Genomic DNA, 20,343 nt, shown 5'->3' with positions numbered 1-20,343 from the left:
AAATTTTTCAATATTAACTTCAAAATCTTCTGGTTCCACTCCTCTATCTGAGCAAAGGCCTGAATAAAAATCTCTTTCAAATTTTCTTCCTTACACTCTCTTATTCCTCTCACCCTTATAGCATATTCCATTAATTTATATTGTAATATAACCCTTTCTTCCTCTGCCTTATCAGCCTTAACCTGAATATCATCTATTTTATTTTCTAAATTCAAATTAATTTGAACTTCATCTATTTTCCTTTGCAAATCTAAATTAATTTGGTTAAATTCATTCAGTCTTTCTTCTGTCTGTGTACTAGATAACAATAATGGGGTAATTGATTCCTTTAATTTTTTCATCTCCCTACTCTGCTCTTCCACCAAATCTTTAAAATCCAGTATTTCTTTCTCCATTTCATTAAATTTTTGATCTATTTCTGAAAGATGAGCCTCCATAAGCTCCTGTAAAAAATTCCTTAGACTTTCTTTAATATCCTCTCTCAATTTCCGTACCTGAAGTGAAGAAATTTCCAATATTTTAGAAGTGGTTAAATCTCTTTGCTTAAAAGCCATTTTTAAACTAAGTAATATCAAGAAGAAGAAGAAAAAAAAGGGGGGGGGAATAAAAAGAAAAAAAAACCCAATAAATTTTTCTTCTTAAACACTGTAAGAAAAAGATAATTAAAAAAAAGAATAGATTTTTAAAAAAAGAATTCCATTTTAAAAAAAAAATCTTGTTATTTTCTTCTTAAAGGTTCCACGCCAGCAATTGTAATCAGCATTTCCTTAGCTTTCACTTTCAAAACACAAAACGCCATCTTTCTTCATCTCCACTCTTAAATACAAACAACTTCTCTGTCAGGGAGTTAAAATCATCTTACAAACAAATGCCAGCCCTCCTGCTTTCGGCTCTTTCCGTGTTGACAATTTATCAATAATCCTCTTCAGTCATGGAGATGGACGCTGCGTTTTGCTCTGCTTTTGCAGAGGCGTTCTGGATTCTGGAGCTTTTTTTGAGCTATAGAAGGAGCGTTCCCATCAAACCACCAGAAATCATTCTGGGGCTTTTCTTGGGGGCTCAACTTCAGCTCAAATGCTCATCATCCCCCTCCTTGCCCGAGGGTAGAGATTTACAAGCTGTTGACAGCAGATTAATGCTGTCTAAACAGCTCTCACAGAATCACAAACAACGGGCGGACTGAGATTGCCCGCCATTTAGCGCAGCGGAGCCACCCGGAACGGAGTCGGGCTGTTCTCCAAAGCACCTGAGGGTAGAACAAGAAGCAATGGGTGGAAACTGATCAAAGAAAGAAGCAACTTAGAACTAAGGAGAAATTTCCTGACAGTTAGAACAATTAATAAGTGGAACGACTTGCCTGCAGAAGTTGTGAATGCTCCAACACTGGAAATTTTTAAGAAAATGTTGGATAACCATCTGACTGAGATGGTGTAGGGTTTTCTGCCTGGGCAGGGGGTTGGACTAGAAGGCCTCCAAGGTCCCTTCCAACTCTGTTGTTATATACAATCAAAAATTTATAACTCAGGTTCCTAGACCACATCTGGGAAAATCCGAATAATAAGATAATTATATATTGCATTTATAATTATGTCAGATTGTGGTGCCCAATCCTAGATTTGATTTAAAGGACTATATTTCATGAAGATATTAACCTGCTAAATCCCTGTATATTTTTTCAAAGTTCATTGTACTGTGTGCAGCCAATATGACCATTCTGATGAAAAATGAAGAAAGCAAATTGTTTGGATACTGAACCACTGGACAAGACTCTTATCCTTAACAGAAATTTTCTTTTTATGTATGAATATACAAACAAAAATGTATGCATTTTGCAAGTGCTAGATGGGGCAATAACTTTATTTTATTTATTTATTTATTTATTTATTTATTTATTATTTATTTATATTTTTATACCACCCTTCTCCGAAGACTCAGGGCAGTGTACTGAATAAAATAAATAAATAAAACAGTAACACAATAGTTAAAAACAATATATCAATAAAAATCTAATTTGATTTGGCTAAAAGTTAAAAATAATAAGATAAAAATTATAAAAGATCCTATAAAACCCTATAAAACCCCATTAAAATTCCCATTAGGCCAGCCTGCTCGATGAAATAAAGGTCTTAAAGGTCCGGAAGTCAAGGGAGTATGCGTAGCCCCACAGGTAGTTCATTCCACAAGGCAGGTGCCCCCACAGAGAATGCTCTTCCCCTGGGAGCCGCCAGCCAGCATTGTTTGGCTGACGGCACCCTAAGGAGGCCTTCCCTGTGAGAGCGCACAGGTCAATGGGAGGCTATTGGTGGCAGTAGGCGGTCCCGTAAATATCCCCATCCCAAGCCATGGAGCACTTTAAAGGTGACTTTAAACTTACCATTATGACTCCCTTAGCCAAGCTGAAACTTACATGTGAAGACAACAATTGATTCTCTTATAAGTGATTTGGTTTTCTTTTCTTTATTCTTATTAGTATGGAAATTATGGAGTCTTGCATAAGTAGGCATTCCTTACTGACCTCCAATTGTAAATTATTCTAGTTCCATAGGTAGGGAAAATAATATCATCTGCGTTGGTTAGCTTTCATGATACACAAGGGGCATACACAAATATTTATTCTGAATTGGATTAACATAATTTCAAATCATTTATATTAAAATATTAGTTCCTAAGGTAAATTTTCAGCAGGTACTTGGATTTAATGTTTTCTTGAATATTCTTCAGAAAAATGTATTTATAAGGAATATTTTGCCAATTGACAAAAAGGGATCCTTTTTTGTAAATAAGAATTTTTACATGGAGGAATCAGTTGACAGTGACATCCTTTCACAAGATCATATTTCAAACATTTAGCATTTTTAAAAGGTGGTATAAATGTTTATACTTTGTTGCTTTGAATACTTTTTATTTTGTAACTTACTCTGATTATTTTTATGAACAATATGCAAATTCAACTGGTGGAGAACAAAGAGGAGAGCCGGTGAGCAAGTGGGGCCAGTTGCACAGCAGGGAGGACCCAAATTGTTGGGGGCAATAAAGTTGACTTTGTATATAATATACAAATGGATGAAGACTATTGCTTAACACAGTGTAAGCCACCCTGAGTCTTCGGAGAAGGGCGGGATATAAATTCAAATTAAAAAAAAGGGAGGAAAATCAGCTGTGGAACAGAGAGGCCAGTAGACCGAGAGCAGCACAATTACTGGCAAAGAACAAAGAGGTGAGCCAATGAGAGAATGGAACAGGGATGAGGAAAAGAGAGGTGAGGCAAGCTTGCTTGTTGACCATCCAGGCAGTCCCATTTGCTGATGGAAGCAGTGTCCTGGTGCGATGGATCAGCAAATGGGAGCCATTTGATTGCAGAGAGAAAAAAGCAGCAGCAGCACAGCAGGGAGAACAGCTAGCAGCAGCAAGGGGTAGCACAGTGAGCTAGAGCCTGAGACAGCACAGAGAGCAATGGGAAAAGATATGGTAGAGCTGAGTGGCAGGCTGAACGGAGCAGACTAGACAGCAGAGCTGAGCTGACTGGAAAGCTGAACTGCAGGCCGAGAGAGCTGAACATAACAGAAATGAGGTGAAAAGACCTCAGCACCAAAAGACAGAATGGAGCTGGCAGAGAGGCTGGAGCAGCAAAGGACATAAGTGAAGGCCACAATTTAAGCTAGAAGTCCCAATAGCCAGGGAGGGAAGATCCTGGTAGACAATAAAAATAAAAACAGACAGAAAATAAAAGACAAATAAATAGGCAAAAAATAAGGACAAGAGTGGGACATTAGAAATCAAAGAAGAACAAAATCAATCGAATAAATAAGGCAAATCTTAATAAGGTAGGGAGGAATTGGAGCTCAAAAACTTAAAAAAAATATAGGGAAGAAAAGGATAAATAAAACTAACATAACAGTATGCAAGTTAAATAAATAACAAGGTAGAAAAAAAAGAGCACAAAAAGGCCAGCAGCAGCAAAAGGGATAGAAAAAAAAGGAAACATAATTATTTTACCCCCTAAAGAACCAGCAAAAAGAAATAAACTCATGGAACAGGTGACTGATACTATTGTGGTATGCAACATACAGTATATTCCATGTATGTGTTTATGCCTAAAGAACACCCAAATTATACATGTATTAAATGTAAACTATGTGAACCACTAAAGGAAAAAGTAAGGGATCTAGAGGCAACCCTAACCAAACCCCAGCCTACACAAGGAAGCTGTCAAGGTTCCAGAAATACCTCTTCTGCGTAAAAGAAACTCAGAGACATTTCTTTTCCAGAGTTCTTTACTAGCATGAGGAGACTGGCACACGATGAGTGCAATTCCAAAACTGAAGTTCCGGATTCTTTTCCCCAGTTATACAAACCCCAAGAGTCCCACCCCCCTGACCCCTTTGATGGTCACATGGTCCCACGTTCTCCCAGTCCATTCGAATATCTTCTTGCCACTCTTCCTGCAGATGTGAACCCCATCCGACCTTGACCGTCTAAAGAATGTTACCATACCCCTCAGCCCCCCTTCTTCCCCTCAGGGGAAAAATGTGGCAGTGTCTGGAAACCTAAAGTCTAATATGGTTTCCAGGCCTGACAGAAGCTATATTCAAATCAAACCAAATAATGAGCAAATAACTCTCAGAGGATTTGACCCTGTTGATAAACCCTTGGAGGAAGACTAATGTCACACATAGAAGGAAACACAATAATCAAAGAAAGAAGCAGCATACTTATGAAAAACACCCCAGACTGCACCCCCCCAAAAAGAAGGTGAGTGTTGGTGATAGGAGATTTTATTCTCAAAGGAACAAAACCAGCCATTTGCAGACCAGACATACAATCCAGGGAAGTATATTGTCTTCCTGGAGGAAAAATCAAAGATGTGGCTGAGAATCTAACCAAAATAATTAGGCCCACAGATTACTACCCTTTCCTCCTCCTTCACATTGGGACAAATGACACAACAAAGAACCTGAGTACAACACTGAGAGATTATAAGCAACAGGCAACAAAGTTAAGGAGCTAGGAGCATAAGTAATGTTCTCATCAGTATTCCCAAAGAAAGGTCAACACCCATTGAGGAAAAAAATAATTCTAGAAATAAACCACTGGCTCAGGGGTCTGCAACCTTAAACACTCAGAGCCATCTGGACCCATTTCCCACAGAAAACACCAGGAACCACAAAACCTGGGTGGGCATGACCAACTCAACATCACTTACTCCCACCCAGTCACATGACAACACCCCAGCCATGCCTACCCAGGTTTTCTGGCTCCCGGTTTTTCTGTGGGAAATGAGTCTCTCTCTCTCTCTCTCTCTCCCTCCCCCCTCCCTCCCTCTGTCTCATCTCTCTCTCTCATTCTCTCTCCTCTCTCTCCTCTCTCTCTCTCTCTCTCTCTTTCTCTGTCTTTCCCCTTCTCTATTTCTCTGCTCTTTCTCTGTCTCTCTTTCTCTTTCTCTCTCTCTCTCTCTCTTGTGTGTGTTCCCTCTTGAACCATTTCTAAAAATAGGCGAGGGTTGATTTTTTTTGTTTTTTGTTTTTGCTGATGTTGTTCTTTTTTCTTCTTTGGATGCTTTTTACCATATAATTTAAATCAAGAGTCATTTCAGGTTCCCAAATAAATGAAACACTTTCATCCCTCTGCTGTGGCTTCCTGTCGGCTGAACCCACCACTGCCTGGCCCCACCTCTCACCCTCGCCCCCCTCCCAATCACTCCTTGCCTGAGAAGGTAAGGGTGACAGTGGTGGATGGAGACTCAGTCCATATTCCAGAGCAGGAGTGAAGCAGCCCTGTACTTGCCTCTTCTTTCAGCCCTTGCTGACATTCCGTGCACCTCGGTCGCTCAGGGAGATGTGCGACTATCTCTGTGCCCGGCCCGGCTGCAGTTGATGCCAGTGCTCTCACCGCCTCCATGGCCTGTAGTACGCTGTTCTTGCAGCGCCTTGCACAGCACACTTAAATTTAGCACACTTCACAATGGGGAAAACAGCATCCCCTGCTCCTCCTGGAGCCCATTACAATACGGAGCATTGGTTGCAGCTGGGCTGGGCTAGTGTCTCAGGGTGGAGACAAAGTTGTACATTTCCCCAAGCAACCAATGCTCCTTGTGGTAATGGGCTCCAAGAGGAGCAGGGGATGCTGTCTTTACCACTGTGAAGCACAGTCTGTTTTATTGGAGGATAGGTGAGTTTAGCTGCATGTCAAACTGCACACAGAGTAACATAGTGAGAACAGAAGAATTATCATGTTTGGACATATGATGATGTTTCTGAGAACATGCTGTGTAGGATGGGATGTCTTGTACTCTACTGCTTGCAGTAGAATGCCTGGGGTCAAGGTTTAATTCAAACATTTATTCAGGAATCAGATTTAAGACACATAAAGAGTTAAAGGGAATGGATTCTAATCCTCAAGGAACTGTAATTCTTGTATCACATCACATAGCCCTAACTCAAATGAAAGGGGCTGAGTTTAATGAGAAATATTGCTAAATAAATAAGATCATGATTGTAAAATGTGGGTTTGCAGATTATTTGCTTTTAATCTCTTGCTGCTGTGATTGCCTTCCATATGGTATTTCAATACCACATGGAAGGCAATCACAGCAGCAAGAGATTAAAAGCAAATATTGAAATACCACATTCTTTGCTGAAGATAGTTTTCACAAGATCTGACCAGATCATTGAAGGAATTGTCAGATTGTCAGAACTTCAACTCAAAGTAAAGTTTAAAAGTAAAACACTAAAGCAGTTTCCTGCTTCTATTTGTGACAATAGTCTACTTCATTCTGATAAAAAAAATCAGTACATTTTGAAGCCTATTATGAAGCCATTGATTGTCTCCATGGTGAAACTTTTGTCAGGGTAGATGATGAGCACTTGCCACAGAGTAGACATCATTAAATTAAATTAACAAAATTGTACAAACTCACATGTAAGCTGTGTCATGAATTGTAATATATTGCATTTTGTCACTTATGTGTAGGATGTAACAAGTGGATAAAAAGAACCAGCTACCTATGTATGCATTTATGAGTAGCTTTCCAGAGAACACATACAAACCGCCCCCTTAGAGTCATTGATTCCAAATACTGTAGGTAATTAATATGGAGCAGAGAAATAGGTGATACAGCATATAACGTGTACATTACTGGGAGTACAAAGCCTGTAATGACTGACTATAGATATAAAAAATTGCAAACCTTTACTACCATGCAGGTGTAAATTGACATAAAAGATGCTATGATAGTTTGAACATAAAATTGACATTTCATCAAGTAATGTATGACAAATCTCTATGTATTGAATGTCTTCCCTCTTGCTCTTGCTCCTGTTTCTCTTTCTGTCTTAGTTTGGCCAAATTCTTGTTCAATTAGAATTGGAAAAGCACAGAAACAATTGAATAATGTTTAATGCCACAAAACTTATCAAACCAGTATCAGCAGTTTCTTTTAACAGGAGGTAGAAATGACTGAAAATAACCTTTGAGCTTTTAAATCACTTAATACCATGTGTTCTCAGAAGAATTCAGAATGACTAGAAATAGAGTTTATTAAAACCTGTCTTGATCTTATATTTTTTAAGTAAATGGGATGTAATAAACTATTGCAGGGAATATGGAATGCATAAAAATATCTAGCTTAAGGGCATTTTTATAGTTCCCCTTTCTGCTATCTTTTACTTATGCTCCATCTGCTCCATCCTTGCTTAAGACTAGGATAAACTATATTGTTAGGTTCGGTTGCAACTGAAAATGCCAAGCCCTTCCTAACATTGCTCTGTAGAATTTTCACTGTAATTCTTTTTGTTTTCCTTCCTGGTTTAGGCACTCAAGAAAATTACTAAAATAGGTCTTCCTGTTGAGAGAAAAACTTGAAAAAGTATGTCTCAATGGCAGTCAAAATTATCCATGATAAAAACAGCAGTCCTGAAATCTGGCACAGTAAGCTCTGACACACATCAGATTTCTGAAAAAGCTAGCTAGGAAAATAAGGAGTTTGTTTAACCAATACAAAGGTATGTAATATCTGATTAAAATGAAATATAATGAAAAACTAGGAGACAGTGTTTGTAATAGTCTTTGAAAATATGGATAGTTCCTTCTAAATTGAAAACTGCCTTAGAGATGTATTCTAAGCTTTTCAGGGTTTCCCAATATTTCTCAAATTAGGATAAATAAAATTATTGGCTTGCTTGTAAAGATATACCCACTACCCATTGCATCTTTGTCTACTGATGAATACCAGCATTATTTTTAATTCTAGTAACATGCCACTTACACATCCTTCTTCCAGCATCTCTCTTTAATAGGTCGGGTTTTATCAACAACAAGGATTCCGTTTTTCAATTCTTCTCACAGTAAAACCATGCAATATTTTTCAGCAATATTTTTTGCTTTGATTTGATAGCCAAAATAGTTAGTGATGAAACTGTTCATCATTATTCTACAGATCCAATTTCTGATTGCCGTTTGCTTGCTGAAATTTCTTCCAGCTTTTGCCACAAATCAAGGCAGCTGCAAAAAATCTGTGGGGCTTTGCATACGGCATGGAAAATGATTGTTCTTGTTTTTATGATAGTTGTCAGAGCACTGCACACCAGAACAACTAGACACAAGAACAGTTTTTTCCCGAAGGCCATCACTCTGCTAAACAAATAATCCCTCAACACTGTCAAACTATTTACTAAATCTGCACTACTATTAATCTTCTCATTGTTCCCATCACCAATCTCTTTCCACTTATGACTGTATGACTGTAACTTTGTTTCTGGCAATCCTTATGATTTATATTGATATATTGACCATCATTTGTGTTGTAAATGTTGTACCTTGATGAACGTATCTTTTCTTTTATGTACACTGAGAGCATATGCACCAAGACAAATTCCTTGTGTGTCCAATCACACTTGGCCAATAAAAAATTCTATTCTATTCTATTCTAATCTGCTGTTCTCTGGCCCCATCTAGTGGCTGGAGCCTAGGGCCAAATACTAATCTTTATTATTTGGAAACTGATCTGGCTCTTTAACACATCCATCTTCCCATCACTCTTGATTCCAAAAACAAGTGCATTCTGGGAAGCAGTCTGAGGAAACAGAAGTACTGGGAAGAATCTAGCCTAATCCATGGCACATGTTCATCTGAGGACAAAACCCCCCATCCCATGCACACAGCATGAGATTTAAATTTATCTGTATTTGTTATTGTTATTCTCACCAGCAACTCAACACCACTTATGTGCATTTGGGTTCTTACTATATGTATTTCTATTTTTCCCAGTTTCACCTATCTTGTTTCTTTAATAAAGCATCCAGATCTATGTAAACAATCTGTTTTATTGGAGGATAGGTGGGTTTAGCTGCATGTCAAGATGCACACAGAGAAAAATGTGAGGACAGAACAATAGTATTAGTAGTCTAAATTTGTGTAGGGTAGCCCTGTGTAAGCCAGATGAAGAAGTAAGATTATATGCATTGTTGAGGTGCAAAAAGGATTCTATTTGCTTCAAAGAGGCACTTTATTTCACTCCAACCATTTCATTCTAGAATAATCAATAGCTAGAAAAGACATCTGCATATATAGAAACCTTTTCTAGACTTTTCAACACCCCATGTGGAAGCACACTACTTTGCATTATCCTGTTACCTCATTTAACACTGTAACTATACGTAATATTTCATAAGATGCTTTTTTCACTTACAACATCAAAAGGCTAGTTTATTTCTAGTTAGGAAATACGCCATCGCTGACTGTGTGTGTGTGGGGGGGGAATACTGACCCCCAGGGGAAGGGTGCGCAACTTAGCCGTTCTCCTGGACGATCGGCTGTCCTTAGAAGAATACTTGACGGCAGTCGCCAGGGGAGCATTTTATCAGGTTCACCTGATTCGCCAGTTGCGCCCCTTCCTTGATCGGGACTCCTTACGCACGGTCACTCATGCCCTCGTCACTTCCCGCCTGGACTATTGCAATGCTCTCTACATGGGGCTCCCCTTGAAGAGCACCAGGAGGCTCCAGCTAGTCCAGAATGCAGCCGTGCGGTGATAGAGGGGGCACCACGTTGCTCCCATATAACACCCATCCTGCGCGGCCTGCACTGGCTACCGGTAGCTTTCCGGGTGCAATTCAAGGTGCTGGTTACCATCTCTAAAGCGCTCCATGGCTTAGGACCGGGGTATTTGCGAGACCGCCTTCTGCCACCGATTGCCTCCCAACGACCTGTGCGCTCCCACAGAGCGGGCCTCCTCAGGGTGCCGTTGACCAAACAATGTAGGTTTATTTATTTATTTATTTATTTAATCAAATTTGTATTTGTAATTTGTAATCAAATTTGGCGGCCCCCAGGGGGAGGGCCTTCTCTGTGGCGGCACCAGCCCTATGGAACGAGCTACCTCCGGGGTTACGCCAACTCCCTGACCTCCGGGCCTTCAAGCGTGAACCAAAGACTTTATTATTTTACCGAGTGGGACTAGCCTAAGAATGTATTTTAGCAAAATTTTAATGGATTTTTAATCGGTCTTCGACCGTTTTAGTGATTAGGCCACTAAATATTTGTTTTTAAATTGTTTTTAAATAGTGTTTATTTATTATATTTATATCATAGTGTTATGTGTATTTTAATATTGGCTGTACACCGCCCTGAGTCCTTCGGGAGATGGTGCGGTATAAAAATGTAATTATAAATAAATAAATAAAAAATGTACATGTATACTATATACTAATGTTTGTCCCTTCCCCCATTTATGTACAGTAGGTTCTAGAAATATGGATTCATAGAGGGCTGTTATGTATAAAGTTGGTTAACAAAATCACAAATAAGGAGGTGATAAGCTGCCTGGGAAAGCAAAGAGAAATCATCATTAAAAAGCGAAAGTTAGCATATATTTTTTTTAAAATTTTTTTATTACTTTTTTCCAACAAACAAAAAAGAAAATACATTATTACACCCTTGTGCTATACATAAAAAAAAGGAAGATTTGGGTCTTCGGATATGTCCTCATGATTGCCAAAATCCACGTTCTCGAGGTACAGGTACCGAAGCATCCAATTTTCCAAGCGCATAGTCCACGAATGGTTTCCAAGTCTTCCAGAAAATATCTTCTTTATACACACCACTTCTAATTTTAATATCACATGTCATTTTATCATTTATGGCTAATTTCCACATTTCAGAATTCCACTCTTCTATTCTAAAAATCACATCTAATTTCCAATATCTAGCTGTTATAATTCTACCTATTATAATCATAATTCTAATCAATTCTTTTTCATATTTTGTTAATTCTATTTCCTTAATTACCAACAATAATATAGTTTCCACTCTCAATATTATTACTTTCCCCATCATTTCAAATATCATTTTCTCCAATTGTTGCCAAAACTTTTAACCTTATCACATTTATACCACATATGTTCATAAGTCCCCAATTCCATCTCACATCTCCAACATTTTTTACTAATTTTTTTATCCATTTGTGACAATCTTACTGGAGTCAAATACCATTTCCAAACAACTTTATAATTATGCTCTTTAATCCTTATAGATAAAGTTCTCATAATTCTACTATTCCAATTCACATTCCAATCTGACTCTGGTATTTCAATATTAAGATCTTTTTCCCAATTTGTCCTCATCACTCTTTGTAATTTTTCATCAGAATTTATAATCTTATAAACCCTACTAACGAGTCCCTTTAGCCCAATTTCATCTTTCATAATCCGAGATACTAAATATTCAAATTCAGTTTCACATCTATTTATCGAATAATTTTCCCTTAATTTTTTGTCCATTTTCTATCTGTATTTTTCAAACCAACTTAACCCTAATTTTTCAATAATTTCTTTATTCCTCCTTTCATTTTCCATAACTTTTATCCAATCTCTAATAATTTCTATATTTTCCTCTTTAATCACTTCATTACGTTTTATATTATTTTAATTGGCCAATTTCAATTGTCTCCCCAAAAGATTATATCCGAATTAAAATTTTAACAAATTTATTCCACATTTTTACTTAATCCCTTTAACCAATAACTTCTAATTACACATTTTGAGTTTGCTTTATCTAAAAACCACCTTGATCCAAATTTCTCTATATCCCTTAACTCTAAGTCTCTCCAATAGTTATCTTCACCTTTAAATATTTTTACCACTATCCGGATACCATACGCACAGTAATAATTAAATAATTTGGGGATTCCTAATCCACTCTCCCTTTGATTTTGATACCACATTTTCTTCACTAATCTAGGTCTTTTGCCACCATTACAAAATTTATCCAATTTTTTCTGATATCCTTCAATATCTTTCTCTGTCAAATTTAGCGGTAGCATCTCGAATAAAAAGTTGAACTTGGGCAGCAACATCATCTTACACATTGCAATTCTACCAAACCAAGACAACTTTAACATTTTATATTTGTCTATCTTCTTCTCAATTTCATTAATCACCACATCATAATTAAGTTTTTTCAATTCTTTAACCTTGAGTGAAAGCACTATACCCAAATATTTCAATGTATTTTTAATCCTTATCCCAAATTGCTCTTGCATATTCTCACACTCATTACCATTACTATCCATCAATAATTCTGACTTTGAACAATTTACTCAAAATTGTCATTTCCTCAAATTCTTTCAAATGCTTATATATCTTTTTCAGGTCTTTCTCTACATTTTTCAAAATAATTAAAGTATCATCCACATACAAATTTATCTTATACCCCTTATATCCTTCTAATTCTTCATCTTTTTCTATCATTTTTGTCAAAATTTCCATAGCTAATAAAAATAATGTTGGGGACAAGGGACATCCTTGTCTCGTACCTGCTTCTAATTTTATCTCTTCAGTTAATATTCCATTCACCTTCACTCTTGCACTGCTTTTTTGGTACAATTTTGAAATAACATGTATAAACTTATTACCAAAACCTAAAGCCTCCACAATTACTTTAATAGTTTCCCATTGTACAGAATCAAAAGCTTTAAAAATATCCAATGATACTATACCAATTTTATCACCGTTATATTCAGCTACATCTATAATATTTAATACTCTTCTAACAATATCACTCATGTATCTACCCTTCACAAAACCTACTTGGTTGTAACTTATATATCTATCTATAAATCTATTTAATCTATTACTTATAATAGCAGTAAATATCTTTGCATCCTGATTAATTAAAGAAATGGGCCGATAGGACTCAATCCTTTCTAAATCTTTATCTGGCTTAGGAATTAGGGATATCACCGTTCTATTCCATGACGAAGGTACTTCTCCACCATGTAATATTCCATTGAATAATTTTTGCAATCTTGGTATTATTAATTCAAGGTTTTGGTGAACGTCTTCAAAGCGCTCCATGGCATAGGGCCGGGCTATTTACGGGACCGCCTACTGCTACCGAATACCGACCCGTGCGCTCTCACAGAGAGGTACTCCTCAGGGTGCCGTGTCGTCTGGCGACGCCCAGAGGAAGGGCCTTCTCTGTGGGGGCTCCCGCCCTCTGGAACGAACTCCCCCCAGGACTTCGTCAACTCCCGGACCTCCGAAACTTTCGTCGCGAGCTTAAGACACACTTATTCATCTGCGCAGGACTGGATTAGGATTAGTTTTTAAATTTGTGGGTTTTTAATGGGTTTTTATCATTTATTCTAAATTTTTAATCTCGGCCAATTGAATAAGTTTTTTAATTGTATTTTAATAGTATTTATATTGTAATATTATTGTTTATTTTATCTGGCTGTGAACCGCCCTGAGTCCTTCGGGAGAAGGGCGGTATACAAATTTAAATAATAAATAAAAATAAATAAATAAATAAATTCTTTAAATTCTTTAAAGAATTTAAAGCATATTTTGGACATGTGATGTGACACCCAGAAAAATACTGCATCCTTCACTTAATCTTCTAGGGAAAGATTGAAGGCAAATGAGGTCCAGGCAGAAGAAGAACATCATGGCTTCAAAACCTAAGGGACTGGTTTGGACAAAACTCAGCAGCACTTTTTCATGTGGCTGTTGACAAAAATAGGATTGCCAACATGATTGCCAACGTCCGATGATGGATATGGCACAAGAAGAAGAAGGTTCTAGAATTCATAATTCTTAAGGAAACAGCATGTAGGAAAAGACATTATCTCTAAAACTACAATTCGACAATTACAACTACTTTAACTGAAAAAAAATAATTTTTGTAAATTTGAAAGAAGGGACTGAGTACCTAGCTCTACAATTCACAATGCAGAATATAGCTTTTTCTGATAATACTTATGGCTATCATTATTTTTTCCTCTTCCATAATCATAATGGGAAAAGACTGGGCTAGCTCAGCAAGATGTCCAGTCTCCAGTAAAGTGTATTTTTCCTTCCCTGTCCTATGTGACACCCGTGTGAATATGCCAATTCTGTCTATTAGGTTTCAGGAATAAACGGCTGTCAATTTCTCACTTGATTCAGGAATTCATATTCATAATAAATAAGGCTGAACAGAGATATGCTCAAACCGTAGTGACATTCTTGATGACTTACCACAGTAAAAGCTTTGTAGTGTTCTATCCATCCAGGCAGAGTAGAGTAGAGTAGAGTAGAGTAGAGTAGAGTAGAGTAGAGTAGAGTAGAATAGAATAGAATAGAATAGAATAGAAAAGAAAAGAATTCTTTATTGGCCGAGTGTGATTGGACACACAAGGAATTTGTCTTGGTGCATATGTTCTCAGTGTACATAAAAGAAAGATACATTTGTCAAGAATCATAAGGTACAACACTTAATGATAGTCATAGGGCACAAATAAGCAATCAATCAATATAAATTGTAAGGTTACAAGCAACAAAGTTATAATCATTCAGTCATAAGTGGAAGGAGATGGGTGATAGAAACGATGACAAGATTAATAATAGTATAGACTTAGTAAGACCAGAGTGCTGATTTCATAAAGATTTAGAAGTAACTATCTAGAGGAATAACTCAGTAGAATATTATATTACCACCCATTTACTATCCCTTCTGTCTTAGATTTTCTCTCATAATTTCCTAGATGAATTTATTATTTCATTCACTGCTCTACCCGTACACTCATCCATTCAAAAATGTTCTGTATCACTTTATGAGATGAACTATCAAGTGTAGGCAGATCACTCTAAAATACCAGATATTCTTATTAGCTTGGCTGGAGAAATAGACTTTCCTCAGACATGGAAAGAACATATAGTTTTCTCCTCTTTTTTTTTGCTGAGTGGGGCAGCTGCAGGTAAGCAGCTTGAACAAATTCATATCTTTTAATAAAGGAAAGATAAAAACAAGTGAGGGTGCCCCCCCCTTTTTTTCAGAGCTTTCTCTACTCTCCCTCTTTTCCCTAAAGAGTGCAATGCATTTGCAAATGTGATCAACAAAGAGAAACACAGCTTGAATTTATAGTGCCTAGGGAATGCACTGCAAATCAAATGTTGGACATTGAAAATCTCTATAGTGATAGAAGAAGATTCTTAACTATAATACTCAGTTTTTCAGGAGAGGCACCTGAGGAAACTTGACACTTGAGAAGGGAAGACCTATATAGTTATAAAAAGATAAGGATGGTCCTGCTGGATCTGGTAAGGTGATCTTAGCATTTTTTCCTGACAAAGGCCAACCAACCAGATGCTTCTGGAATATTTACAAATAGTAGAAGGAAATGCAATTTCCTTTTATCATTGTTCTCTTACATGTGATTTTTAGAGGCATGCTTTCACACAGGGAAAGAGATTCACTTTCTAGGCTTCCCAAAGAGAGATTGTGGTCAGAAGAATCCTTGAGTTTCTCATCCTTAAAAATGTGGGTTAAGTTTGGCACATTTAGAAAACTTTGAAGCAGCAGTTCATAGACTATTGTTTGGAGCAAGCAGACTGATGCTTCCAAAAGCAATTACAAGTGTTGCAAATTCAGATTTGTTTTTGAGGACTTTTTATGAGTTTGTGTCATAGTTGCAGATTATAGCTTTATTTTTGTATTGTCCACAGAATCCTGTCAAAGTTAGAGCAATTCTCAGAACAGATTTTAACATCCACAATGATATACACAGTTTAAAATAGCTCTCTTACACTAAACAGTTGCTCTTGACATTTTTTAGTTCCAAATCATATTCATACATTATGTAAATAAGATGCAATGTGTGCTGTCATTAGGTGTTGAAGTAAAATACTTTTATTAGTATAAATTTCAAATATTTAGGATTGTTTAAGACTGTCTTGCATTTTTGAAAGAAGTTCTAATGTTTACTATTTTATCTACTTCACTATACAGAATGCTTCTAAATCCATTTTTCGCTGGATTCCCTGGATAATGTAAAGACTCATGTAAAGACTCATGGACTTTTCTTGATTAACTATATGTCATAATTATGGCAAATCCCTCCCCAACCATTTTGTATCCTTTGTGTTTGTTTTTAATAAGCTATACTAGTGAAATGGTTTTCATCATGCCATACGATAGGAAACTATTTCCCCCGAATAGACAATGAATAACCTTGAGTATTGTAGAATACCAGCAGGTGGATGGGATTTAAAATCCATGGGCACAGTCTAAACAGTGGTATATCTTTTATCTTTCATATTCTGCATTTTTTCTTCCTATTTTTGCCAACCTCATTTCTCCGTAGAGGAAACCTGGATGATGGCCTTGCACTCACAAATTGGCTAACATTATTCTATGTTATATTAACAGTATTTAAGCCCACATGAAGGAGAGAAACATCCATCTTCCTATTCACATTGTTCTATCCTACCAGATGGTCCACCCATCTTGTGTGGGCAGTAGAAACTCTAAAACATCGCTTTTAATCATGTGAAAAACCTTTGCACTTTGTCACAGATCTTGTAACAGGTCCCTCAAATAACCCAGTCCCATGCCATGAAGGCCTTTAAAGGTCAAAACTATCACCTTGAAATGGTCCCAGAATTAAACTGGCAACCAATGCAGAAGTGTGACATGTGTTGTTCTAAAAGTAGACATAACTTCCTTGTGGCTGCATTCTATACCAGCTGAAGCCTTTGTATACTCCTCAAGGACAGCCCTATGTAAAGCACATTATGATAAGATAGTCTGGAAGTGACAAGGACATGAGTGACTATGAGCAAAGCCTCCCAATCCAGAAACAGGTGCGACTGGCACACAACATGAAGCTGTGCATGTCCTCTTAGCCACAAGTCATGAATCCAAGAAAACCCCCAAATTGCACATTGGGTCTGACTGGGAGAGTGCAGCCCCATCTAGCACCAAAGATGGAACTGGTAAGGCCCAAACCCAAAGTCTTGCCAGGGTTCCCTATTGTGACCTTCATAGTCACAATAGGGAACCCTATTCCCCTATTCCATAGGTGCAAGGGAAGATGTTCATGGCTTTGCTTAATTTCCCAGTGGCAGAGATAGATAATTGGGTATTGTTAAGTTCGGGTATTGACGAGGCAGGAGACCAGGTTAGTGACAACAGCTCTTTAATATAGTGTGACCCAGCAAAACTCTGGAGAAAAACCTCTCCTTATATACAGCCTGAGGCTGCAACCAATCAGGAACGAGATATTTCCCGCCTAAAACTCCCGCCAAAACTTACAGTAATACATTACACTCCTTCCCTCCCAGAAGGCACTTTGCCAATATTTGCATATTACTTCTCTACGTAGTCCTGCAGGTACGTGGGCGTCTCCTGACTCTCCCGGACCTCGCAGTTCACTTTCTGGAGTTGAGTCGAGCTTGCGGAGGGACTTTTCGTTCCTCTGAGCTCCTCCTCCCGGCCATCCGGCCCTGGATTATTCGCCGGCTCGGACCTGCTGTCCTCTAGAGGGACCGGAGGGTGTCGCTGGACCTCGCCTGACTCAGATAAGTCTCTGTTTGGTTCTATGCTTTCTGTTTGTTCTCGGCTCCAGTCAGCTGTGGGGTTAATTAAATCATAGTCAGGGCTGTCTCGCCTAATTCTGCCTTATCGCTCAATCTGTTTCTTAATTGATCTATGTGGCGCCTCCAAACTCTGCCATCGTCTATTTCCACTAGATAAGATTTGGGGCCCGTTTGTCTATGACTATCCCCTCTTCCAGTTAGGGCCGTCGCTGTAATTATGTGCCCACACTGAGTCTCCTATGTTTAACTCTCGGATTCTATCTGGTTTTGTTTTGAACCCGTCCTGTACGTAGTTCGGTGTAGCCGGTCTAGCGGGCACCGTAGCTTCCGCCCATTAATAGCTCGGCTGGGCTGCGGCGGTGGCCACACAGGGGTCCTGTGTTGACGGTTAGGAATGCGTCGATTTGTGCCTGCCAATCGCCGGGCCGCTTCGTGATAGCGCTTCTTTCGCACTCCGGACAAAGCGTTCAGCAAGGCCGTTCGACGCAGGGTGGAACGGCGCTGAGAGGCATGTCGGATGCCCTCTTCAGCCAGGTACCCTTCAAATAATGCTGCGGTGAACTGTGGGCGTTATCGGACACGAGGGTGTCCGGTAGCCGTGCGTGGCGAAAAGGTGTTTTAGTGCTGAGATGACAGCTCCAGCGGTTGTGGATTTCATTAGGATGATCTCCAGCCATTTGGAGAATGCATCCACCACAATTAGAAATGTTTGGCCGTGGAAGGGCGGCAAAATCAATGTGTATGCGGGACCAAGGGCCTTGGGGTTTCTCCACTCCAAAACTGGGGCCGTGGGTGGTAGTGGTCTGGATTCCTGACATACTTGGCATCGGCCAACCCTGTCACTGATTTCCCTGTCCATTAGGGGCCACCAGACATAGCTCCTAGCCAAACCCTTCATCCTCACAATTCCTGGGTGACCCTCATGCAGGAGTTCCAGAACTTTTTCTCAGCTTCTCTGGAACTACCACCCTATCCCCCAGAGCAGGCACCCCTTGCACAGACAATTCCCTCTTTCTTTACAAATTCTCAAAGCGTCGGCAGCGGCCATCCCTTGAACCCAACTGATTACAGTTCTTAAAACAACGTCCCGGTAGGAGGCCCGAGCCACTTCCTGCGATGTGACTGGCCCAGAGTCCCAAGAGTCAATTAGTAGAACGGGGTGCCGGAGTAGGGTCCTCGATTTCCCGGCAATGGGCATCTGCTCAGTGCGTCCGCATGCCCCAGCTCTTTCCAGGTCGATGCTGCAGTTTGTAAGAGTAGGCGGCCAAAAAATAGTCCATCTGGTCAGCCGGGTGATAGTGCCACTGGCGTTGGGCGGTCGCCAGCCAGTAAGCCCAATAGTGGTCTGTGGTCAGTGATAATTTCAAAGTCTCTCCCAAAACGTATTCGTGAAATTTTTCACCCTGACACTATTGCGAGAGCCTCCCTATCTAGCTGGCTGTAATTCTCTCAGCCGGGACATCGTTCGTGAATAGAACGCTATAGGGGCTTCAGTGCCGTTTGGGAGTCTGTGGCTAAGTACAGCTCCTACTCCATAGGGGACGCATCACAAACCAATACTAACGGCAGTCTGTTGTTGTATTGTATTAACAGGCTATCGCTTGATAGCAAACTTTTACTGCCTCAAATGCCCTATTCTCTGACTTCCCCACGACCAAACAGTGTTTTTCCAAGCAATTTATGCAGCGGTTCAGCAACGGTTGCCTTGTCTTTTAAAAACACGGCGTAAAGTTTACCAGACCCAGGAAAGCCTGGAGTTCTGTCTTGTTTTTGGGTGCTGGGGCTCTCTTTATCGCCTTGACTTTGCTCTCAGTGGGGTGAATCCCTTTTTTGTCTATTCTATAGCCCAAAAATTCAACAGATTCGACCCCTATCTGACACTTGCTTGCTTTGACTTTTAATCCTGCCGACCTAAAAATGGCCAAAACTTTCCTTAATCGCTTCCCCAGTTCTCTTAAATCTTCCCCTGATACCAACACATCATCGAAATAGGGCACGACTCCCGGTAACCCTTGTAGGAGCCGCTCCATCAAAATTTGGAATAGCCCCGGGGCCACACCCACCCCAAACTGTAACCGGGTGCACTTAAAGGCACCCGGTGCGTTACAATGGTCTGGGCTTCAGCTGTGCTAGCATCTACGGGTAGCTGTTGGTAGCTTGTGCCAAGTCTAATTTGGCGAAAACTTGTCCGTGCCCTAGTGAGTGCAATAAGTGTTGCACTACTGGAACTGGGTAGGCGCTCTTTTGCAATGCTTTGTTCAAGGTAGCCTTGTAATCAGCGCAAATTCTTATGGACCCGTCTGGTTTTATAGGGGTGACGATTGGCGTCTCCCATTTGGCATGGTCAACTGGCACTAGTATCCCCTGGCTGACTAATTTATCTAACTCTTTGTCGATTTTAGGTTTGAGTGCAAAAGGAACCCTCCTTGCCTTTAACCTAATGGGAGCTATTTGGGGGTCTAAATTGAAGGAGATAGGGGTCCCCTTGTAC

Source organism: Ahaetulla prasina, chromosome 7, assembly GCF_028640845.1.
Source record: "Ahaetulla prasina isolate Xishuangbanna chromosome 7, ASM2864084v1, whole genome shotgun sequence".
NCBI classification, from domain to species: Eukaryota; Metazoa; Chordata; class Lepidosauria; order Squamata; family Colubridae; genus Ahaetulla; species Ahaetulla prasina.
The sequence above is the reverse complement of the archived record's forward strand: the minus strand, read 5'-3'. Positions refer to the sequence as shown.